The sequence below is a fragment of the Cyprinodon tularosa genome, unplaced genomic scaffold (assembly GCF_016077235.1).
Source record: "Cyprinodon tularosa strain WSP-4 unplaced genomic scaffold, ASM1607723v1 ctg1641, whole genome shotgun sequence".
NCBI classification, from domain to species: Eukaryota; Metazoa; Chordata; class Actinopteri; order Cyprinodontiformes; family Cyprinodontidae; genus Cyprinodon; species Cyprinodon tularosa.
The window spans coordinates 10,399-20,424 of NW_024038476.1; the positions used below are offsets into that span (position 1 = coordinate 10,399).

General features: G+C 41.0%; 1 long non-coding RNA gene across 1 annotated transcript; it reads right to left on the bottom strand.

Moving 5' to 3' along the window:
* Positions 1-5,943: 5,943 nt before the first annotated feature.
* LOC119780687 lies at positions 5,944-6,605 on the bottom strand. Its single transcript, XR_005280433.1, has 3 exons — positions 6,573-6,605; positions 6,279-6,374; positions 5,944-5,998 (listed from the first exon to the last, which is right to left on the bottom strand). It is a non-coding gene; the product is annotated as an uncharacterized LOC119780687 (long non-coding RNA).
* Positions 6,606-10,026: the final 3,421 nt, after the last annotated feature.

Sequence of the window (10,026 nt, forward strand, 5' to 3'; positions counted from 1 at the left end):
TGACCTCATTAACCAGACACAGACAGCTACTAAATAAATGTACAGACTTTTATTTTCTAATCCCTGCCTCTGGCTGTCGATCAGCTCCTCCAGGTGTCTCAGCCAGACAGAGCTGGCTTCACCGGTGGACGGCTTCCTTCTCAACACTTTGTCCTCTTGATTATTTGGCTCCTGCCAGAAACAACAGCTCACTGAAGTTCCTCCCAAGCAGAACACAGACACACACATCTCATACTAAGATTGAATGAGTCTAGTCTGAGACTGCAGGCTGAGAACAGATGCATCATCCCCAAAGATTCAGGCTGAGAAGATTATTCTCTGTCTGTTCTGGTGATGATTCATTTCTTTTAATTCCCAAAGCAACACATCAACATTTAAAGACCTTCAGAGTGAAAATTGACGCTGCACATAGTGTCATAACAACTAAAATGACATAACGTCGTCAGATGACAGACATCAGGGATGAACTTTCCACACTGACTCCCACAGTCAGTCTGCAGCAGACAGATTGTCAGAATCTATCCTGACTTTGCTCTCCTAACTTGCTGCTCAGAGATCTAGTGATCTGATTGGTCGGTCGAGCCCAAAGAGAAAGGAGCTGACAAATGACTACTGCAGCACCATGAAGCAACCCTGCCTCAGACATTCTGCATCTATGGCTTTAACCATGCTCAGAGTGAAGGGATCTGACGTGGCAAAGGTTGATCCATCCCTGCACATAGTTTGGAGAAGTCATCAATCAGGAAGTTCAGCAGCTGCAAGTGATGAACTGAGGAAAGGTGAAGGCAGGAGATGAGCCTGACGGCCAGGTAAGCACAGACACACCCTGGATGAAAATAACTGTGGAGCAGATTCCTCAGCTTCAGTCCATCATTAAGTTCATATTAATGTGGAATATTCTCCTGTTCCTTCAAAGCTCATCAATCTGATGAATTTTTTCTTTTTTTTTTTATAGACGTCTGCTTCATCTTCCTGTTTCCCATCCGTTTCTTATCTAAACAAAACAAATCTGCATCTTTAGTCTTCCACTCAATATAAATTTAATAAAGTTTTATCAAGGTATAAACATTTAACTTAACCATAAAACTTTATCTCAGGAAATTAAAATCTCAGAAGAACTGAAAGGTTTTAATCTTTATGGTAACAAAGTTAAAATGAAAAAGCTGTTAGAAAAATCCTCAGAACTTCCCGGTTCTGACTCTACTTGCCTCGATTAAACTGTTTTTTGTCCGAACACCTCAGAGCTGAGCTCAGAACCAGGTCCTCTTTTAAAATCTTCATTATCTGCCTCCTCTTCATCCAGCCGATGCTCATTGGCAGAATTGCATAGCAACAGTCAACAAGTCAACAGAGAACCTGCAGCAGCAGAGATGTTTTCTCTGACCTGTGATTCCAACCAAATAACCTCAATTATTTTATTTCTACAGGAGAACAAGAAGAGTCTGATGGAACAAACCACTTTCAGACCTTTCTGTCCTGAGCTCCAAGTGATCTCCTTTAGATCCAAACCCTGTCAGGGTTCTAGTTAAAGGAAGCGGGTCAGGCTGGATCTTCATTGGTTTCCTCTCTGGTAGAATCTACCCTGTGTTTACTCTGCTTTCCTGTTATTTAGCACCTGACCAAAGTTAATCCTGATGTTAACATCCAGACAGTGTTATTCCTGCTTCCTTTCAGGTGAGATGTTAACATCTGGATCCAACCTTCAGCAGTTTTTACAGCTCTCCAGCTCTGGCCTTCGTTCTGTTCTGATTTTTAGGGATTTTAAGATGTTTTGAAGCTTTTTTCTCTGAAGCTGAAGGGAAACACTCCTCAATCATTCAATCATTAATGGATCAGTTCCAGCATTTAGTTTGGATGCAGAGCTTTGACTTCAAGCAGATCTAAGGAGGTGTTTCCTTTTCCCTGATGTCTCAGAATATCAGCTGCATGCAGGCCCCTCTATCAGTCCACATGGGGACTGATGCTGTAGCAGCCAGCCACAGTGGGAATCATGGAGCTTTGGCCTCTGAACGCTGACTCTGTGTGATAGTAGGGATGCTTTTCCTTCTCCTCATCTTTCCATCTCTTCTTTCTCCTCCAGGCTTCAGCTGCAGAGTCTTTACAGGAATAAAGCTCTAGATCTGATTGGTGGTCTAACCCACTAACAGTGAGGCCTAACAAGGTCTACTGACTCATATCAGGCAGCAGGAATGTTTCCTTACAGAGACCTGCGTCTGTGAAACATTAGTACCTGTTTTGTTCTCTGTGTCAGTGATGAGCAGCCAGGGCTCGCTCCATGTGCTCCCCATCAACATCCAGCTGCTGCTGCAGCTTCCAGGAAGGTTTCTACTGGGAATTAGTTGCTGCTCTATCCCGGTTGCTGGATGTGGGGGAGGAAAGATGAGCAGATCCAGGATTAAGGAAGAGCTGTGGATGAAGGTAGACACACAGGTCCTGGTGTTAGGTCTGTTTGACAGAGTACAGAGGTAACAGAGGGGGAAAGGTGGAGATTAGATGGAAGCAAATCAATCAGAACTTTGTTAGAAACACAAATCCTCTGATCTAAATCAAGGAACAAAGGTTGGAGATGAAGTTTGGAAACAGTTGAGGTCAAGTTGTGTTTAGGATTGATTTTCTTCTGCTTTATAAATTAAAGGTCTGACATACAGCTTGCAGTGGAGCTGGAATGTAAAGGATGCATAAAACAAAGCAGGGGATGTTTCCATAACTCTAAAGCTGATCCTTATACTTAACAGCAACCTTCTCCCTGCTGAGAGGCTGATAGATGCCTGGCTGACCTGAGATCAGCTAATGTGACTGACAGTCTGTCGCCATAAAGAGGCAAAGCCCCACATGGGTCCAAACTGAGCCTAAAAAAGAACCCACTCCCCCCTCTCTCCAGTTTTAGTGTCTCTTTCACCAGAAGATGTTGTTGGAGAACATAAACCTGAACCTGATCCGATCTGCAGCTGGTTTTCATGAATGCCTGGTGGGAGAAAAACAAACAAACAAGGAAAACAGGAATATGAAACTAAGAAGATGGAGACATCTGAGTCAGAAGCTGCTTTCTACAAATATGCAGACTGAGATGTTTTCTTCATCTCTGGATGGAGCTGAAGAAACTCCTGCTGCAGCTTCAACATCTCCTGTTCTAGAGCTGCTGCTGTCATTCAGCTCAGATTGATCCTGTTCTCTTCAAGTTTCTCTTTATCATCTTCTGGAGAATCAAAAGTGTTCTAGAAAATGTTGCTTCATCCTGATGAAAGAAGGACCAAGAAAATCCAGCAACTTTACGTTATTGTAGACAAATCTTTAAAGATCAACGAGAAGAAGAAGAAGAGATGGGATTTGATGAATATGAATGCACTGTAAACCCGAATAAGTTAGCAGTACTCAAAAAAAGTAAGGCAATCAGTTGCCACAATTCTTTTGAGTTCTAAAACTCATACATTTGAGTATGACATAACTTATATATTTTGAGTTTATTTGAAATGTAAATTAAAATTAAAAGTTAATTAAATTTATCAATCAAGTCAATTCAAAATTCTTCAGTTTATTCTACTCAGAATATTTATTTATCTTTCTCATTGAAATAACTACAGCAAATTTAATAATTTCAAGTATGAAGACTCAGGATTTTAGGTTCAATGAACTTAACATTTATTGTTTTTTTCTTTCAATCTTCTCATTAAACATGACTCAAAAGCATAGACTTGTTACAACTCAAAATCATTTCACTCCAAACTTAAAATATTTGTGGCAACTGATTGCCTTAAAGATAATAAGTACTCTTGACACAAAAGTAAAAAATAAATTTTTTTTTTCTATTCTGAATTTTTTCATACACCTTTCTGTTGTATTTTAAACACAATATATATATATATAAATAAATAAATAAACAATTAACAAGTCTACTGGACATTTTGTTTATCTTTTAACATAAACCATAGTAAAAATATTCAAACTCAGAAAAGCTTAAATTACATTAAGAACAGATCTTTATGTCACAAATAATTTAGAAAACTTTTAAAACAACATTACCAGGGGTTTAGAGAGATTTGCTCATATGAAACAATATTTGAAAAACAACTGACAAAAGAAAAAAAAAGAATTAAATACAGAAATAAGAAACATTTGTTAAGGCACACCTTTGACCATCTGGTTGTAAACCTGCAGTGCAGCAATGTATAACAAATTGCTTATATATTCTTCACAACCAAATATGCAAAAAATTCAAAACTGTATCTGATTTTTTTTTATAGCAACTTCAAGAAAGATTAAGAATATACTATATGGGCCGGATTTATCAAGATCCAATTTTGCGTGCAGTAATTTGCGCTCGCAAACTGCAATTTTGCGCGAGGGGCTGAACCATGGTTTGCGGGTGATTTAACAAGAGTGATTGCGTAACTGGTGGCAGGTGCAAAACTGTTGGAGACACCCTATTTAAATGATCGTTTTGCGCGTTTTGTGGTTTGCGGCAAAGTAGTTTGTAGTTTCTACAAACTAGTGCATTAAGAAATTTAAATCTTACAGTGACCCCCAAAAAAAAAAAAAAAAAAAAAAAAAAAATAATATATATATATATATATATATATATATATATATATATATATATATATATATATATATATATATATATACATATATATATATATATATATGTATATAAAGAAAAAACTTGGCCTGTAGAAAAATGCACATACCAAATGGCTCACAAGAAGTGATTGTGGATGAGATGACTGCGCGTACGCATCCCCGCAGCATTGGCACGTTGCTCCACAGGCGCAGGGGGAGAACCCCGACCCCGTCGGACAGCACTTCGGACAGCACTTCTGAAAAACGAGATTGGGAGATCCCAGCTCTCGCTGCAACCGTACGCTGGAATGACCCAGATGCAAAAAAGTACAACGCTGCAAGGAGTTTTGTGATATCTGGTATTGCGTGGTTCCTCCTTGTGGCTGGCTCCAAATCCATTCGGAGTTCCCCCAACAGCTACAAAATGTCAATGCTGGATAAACGAAATGTTTTGATGATCGTTTCCTCATTCATTCCAAAAATATTCACACAGAGTGAAAAAATGCGTTCTCTGCGTCTCCTTGCTTCATTTCGATGTCTCCTTCTTGCGACAATAACCGCTGCCATGTGTGCGCAATTACGCATACAGACCATTTGCACCTTCTTTTAAAACGTGTTAAATATAGAGTCAGATACCGTTAGCAAAATTACTTTCAGGTTTAATAAATCACTTTGCGAGTGCTAAATTAATATATTTACATGTTCTCCTCCCACAAGACGCACTTTTGCGTGTAAACGCCCCATATTGCATATTCATTGCAGAAAAAGTACTAAATGATAAAAGGCGCTATTTAGCACGTTTTAAAGACCAAATACTTTTAGCACGCTGTTGATAGATCAGTTTGTACATTTTTTAGCGTGCGCAGTGAAATAGCTCACGTTTTTATACACGCAAACCTTTGATAGATCCGGCCCTATGTGTATAAACACTTAATACACTCCTGTATTAGTTAAAAACAAAATTTAAGTACAGGCAACTTCAACTTTATGCCATTTGGCTGAAAACCAGTTGAGTAGAGCAGAACTTTAACATTAACAATGAACAATCATGGACCTGGCGACTGTGGACTATGCTCTAACAGAGTGAGCTATCAGAATCCACCACTACTTTATGGGTCTTGAGTTACACATATAACATCAAGTCATTTTTAAGAGTCTGCAGCGTAGGTGATAGTTTAGAGTCATCAAGACCAAGCAAGATTTTCTGTGTGAACTCAAAAGTGTTGGTGAGTCCCTTGGGATAGCTGAGGTGTAGAGCATAAATCAGTCCAAATATTACCAGGAAGGCATCAGCAAGCCTGGGAAGGTTAACAACCACATCCGCCTCTAGGACGACAGAAACTCTCACTGGGTGGTAGTGAACTGGACTTGCGGCATCGTAACTGTCAGCTGTAAGTAGAGCCACTGATGCATCCCCCAGGTCTGGTTCATCCATACCGTCCTTAAAAAAATGAAAGGGGGATCATATACTAAATCACATTTACAGAAACTTTGACTGAAGCGATTTTGATTACAGATGATCGTCCTATTATTAAAAATAAATACACCAGTCTAAAAGACTCCTGTTCATTTTGCTGCATTGTGCTCTTGTTTGCTGAGAATGAGAGATGACATTTATGTGTACCACTGTTAGGCTAATGATGGCTACTTGATTTTCTTTGCAGCTGACATTTTTCTAAAGCCCTACTGGGCAGGCCTGAGATCTCTCTACTGAGACTTACCACACATGATCTGAAGAATTCAGAAACTTCCTCACGTAGATAAACAGGAAGGGCATGGAGAACAGTGGTCCGTCTCGTGTGGACATCATGTATTTCCTGAGAAAATAAAAATAGTGCAAATACAGTTCATTAGTCAAAGCCAATGCCAAACAGTTCCAACTAATTACCAATTACCAAAATCTGCACATAAATCCACTATGATAGCCTGCTGACTCATCTGATGCAATTATGGAATTCAAAAGCTTATTTTAAGCAATAAACTACCAACAGTAGACCTGTGAAATGTATAATCACCTGTGCATCATGGACTTTGAAAATGTAAGCCAATCTGCACTTTTGCATGTTAGCTTGCTAACCGTCTAACGGTTAGCCACGCAAAACGGCTAACGTAACTGTTTTAAAAAACACGTTTAACCCCCAGGAACAAACATTCAAGCAACTTCTTGGATCCTTACATTCACAACTCAGTGTACTCTTGTCGTTAAGTCTCCCGCTCTTTTCTTCGGCTTACTCGTCGACTCCGGTCTACTGTCTGAAGAACGCACGCAAATACTACAAAATAAAAGCACTTCCGGTGAAAGCATACTTATTTAGTGTGTGCGTGCACGCAAGAGAGAGAGGAGAGAGAGAGAGAGAGATAGAGAGAGAATTTATACATTTACAAATATAAATCTCTGAATTTAATTGAGTTCAGTTCTTTAACAAAAAAAAATCCATGTTTAATCCACATATTTTAAGTAACTCTGAGATAATTATTTTAAGTAGCAGTTAATTAACCTGCAAAAAATTAATGTTAATCAAAAATTGCAAGTTTAAATAACTTAAAAAGAGGGTACAAGCTATTGGCACTCAACATTTTTAAGTAAGTAGAACTTCTAAGATGATTTTAAGTTCATTGTACTTATTCTAATTAATTATTTTGAGCATTCGGGTTTACAGTGTGGTTCTTCCCAGCTGCAGTCAGAACTCAGAGATCCTAACAGCTTGTATCTGGATCAATTTGTTTCTTATTGGATCCCAGACACACAGCTGGTCTCCTGTCTCCTCGTCTCATCTGCTCCTAGTTAACAGTATCTTGAATGCTGCTCAGAAGCAGACTCCATGTCATAAAACACTCTTCTTCTCTGTCTTGTTTTTGTCTCCAACATGAGTCAGAAGATTTTTTTTCCATCCAATCTGTCCATGGAAGCAGCAGAACCCGTCCAGCTGGACCTGGGCCCAATCTCACAGTTATTAGTGTGAAAATTATTGACTCAGTAGCTTCGTTCTCAACTGAGTCTCGTCTGTTTTCATTTCTGCTCCTAAAAGTTTGAAGCATCAGAAGCAGCTGAGAACTTCATGACTTTGAGCTCACCACCAAGCAGAGCAGAACATCTTTTCTCAACTTTTCCATGGAAAGCTGTGGTTCTGAAAAGCTGCTCTGAACTCTGGGCTCTCAGGTCCTGGTGAGCAGTTGTTCTGACTGAGTTCTGGTGGCCTTTACTCAGGAATAGAAATGGAGGGAGAACTGAGGTCTAATGATAACAAAGGCCTGCTGATCTGAAAGCTTTAAAATCATCACCCTGCTCTGGAGAAACACTCTGATTCATAAGCATCCTCCCTCCAGTCTGCACTTTCTCTGTCCACTCCAAAAACATAGCTCTGCATGGTTCTGCTTTCTTTAACCAAATGGACCCGTGTTTCTGAGCCCTGCTGAGCCTTCCTGGATCAGATCAGAGGTCCTCTGGGATCTCTGCTTCTATGGTCCTTCCTTCATCTATTCATTAACAGATAAATGCAAATGATCTCGAACAGTTTCTTCAGGTCAAGAAGTCTCCAGATGCAAACCTCCAGCTGGATCAATGATCCAGACCACATGTTGGGTCGATAGCAAACATGCTTTGGAGTTCCCACCTCGTCCAGCCCACAGCCTTGAACCTGGAACAAACCAAGCTAAGACCAGCTGCTCCTCTTTTGGTTCTGAACATCTTCAGTCAGTCTGGGCTTGGTTTTTAGGAGCAGCTTCTTCATCCTGAGCTTCACATTGCTGCTCTTTCTGGGACACGTTTCTTTCTGGAACAGACAGGATCACTGTCTGACTCTGTGCTTCTCCTCCTTCCTTTTTTCTCTCTGCTGTGTTTTTGTGTAACACAGGATGGTTTTCCTCTTCTGGCTGAGAGTCACTGGCTCCAACTAAATAGAAAGATTACAGTAGCAGGCATTCAAAATAGCCCTTCCCAGTCAAACGCCAGCCAAAGGGCAGCTCACTTCCCTGCAACTCCCAACAGAATCCCCTCAAATTCCAGCCACTGGAGGGACCCAATCCTTCACCTGGGGGTTCGTATTTTTTTACTCTGACGCCACCCTTTCACTGAATAACAGGTGCTTCTCTTTAGATCTTAATGTCAACAAAACATGACAGACAGATTATTTTAGTACAAGGATTGATGTTTAAAAAGGAGTTGCAGGGGACCAGCCAAGGACCATCAAGGAAAGTGAGGACATTTTGAATGGCTACTACTGTGGATTCTGAAGGATCCAACTGCCAATGCCAGCAGACACATGGTCCTGCCTGGCATCAGCTAGCACCAATCGATCTATAGAGCTTCAAGGTCCGTCCATCCAGCCTCCTCAGTCTCTGGAACCAGTGGATCAGCTGCACTTCTCATTATAGAACCACTAATAGCACTGGCAGAACTTCAGAGCTGCAGCAATGACTGCATCTGTGAATGGAGACGACATGTTCAACATTATTATTGTCTGAGCTCCAGCTGCAGGATTGATGTCTGTGGATTTTCTGGCTTTAATGATGAGTCGATGGTTTTGAGGACACAGGACAGGGCTGGGATCCGTCCAGTTTGGGACATGGTTCTACATGGATGGCAGTGATGGGAATGAACTGGTGGCTTCATGGTTTTCCCATCTCTGGCTGACAGGCCTCCTCTTCTCTTTGACACTTTCAGGACAGTTGGATCAGAACCGATTTGATTCCAGCGGGTCTGGAAATCTGCTCCAACACTTTGACTAATATAGTTTCAGTCCTCATCTTCCTCCTTTTGACCTAAATGCCTTCCACATTATCCTGCTGATGTGGAAACAAAGGAAGGTTTACAAAGGGAGTGGATCCCAGTTTGTCTGCTGAACTGGGAGAGAAGCTCCCGAAGGAGACCTGATATGTCCGTGTTTGGTAAAAGGGTCCTCTTTGTTGTTCGCTGTATCTGAATGTTGAAAAAAAGAACGACTGACTGGAAATAAATGAAGCAGCTGATGAGATGAAAGCAGACAGCACACATGTTAGTGTTTACAGTCAGACCCATGTGCTTTAGAAGCAGCAGGTCTCCCACTTGTTGGATCGGTCACCATGTCTGTTGGGGTGCTTGCACCACAGAAGAAGATGGAGAGCACTGCTGATGTTGATTGTCCCCTCAGCCTCAGTGGGGCTCACTTCTTTCTCCGTTATTGTGTGTTTCTGTCAGCTTCTTCCCTGTCTGTGGTCACACATGTTCCTGCTGAGGATCTGCTTGCTGTAGGTCTTTCCTCTGGCCTTCACACCCTGCAGCCTCCTGAGCTGTGAATCTGAAAACAGCTTCACAGCTTCTAAAATCCCATCCCAGCTTTTCCCAGATCCTGATCTCACAGCCCTCTTCAATAAATCATCTTCCTCTCATCATCTGTGATCCTGGACTCACATCTCTGCTCTCTTGCTCTTTTCCACCTTGTTTTCTGAGCAGGATGAAGCTCAGAGGCTGAATAGAGGCTTTGTTGGCCA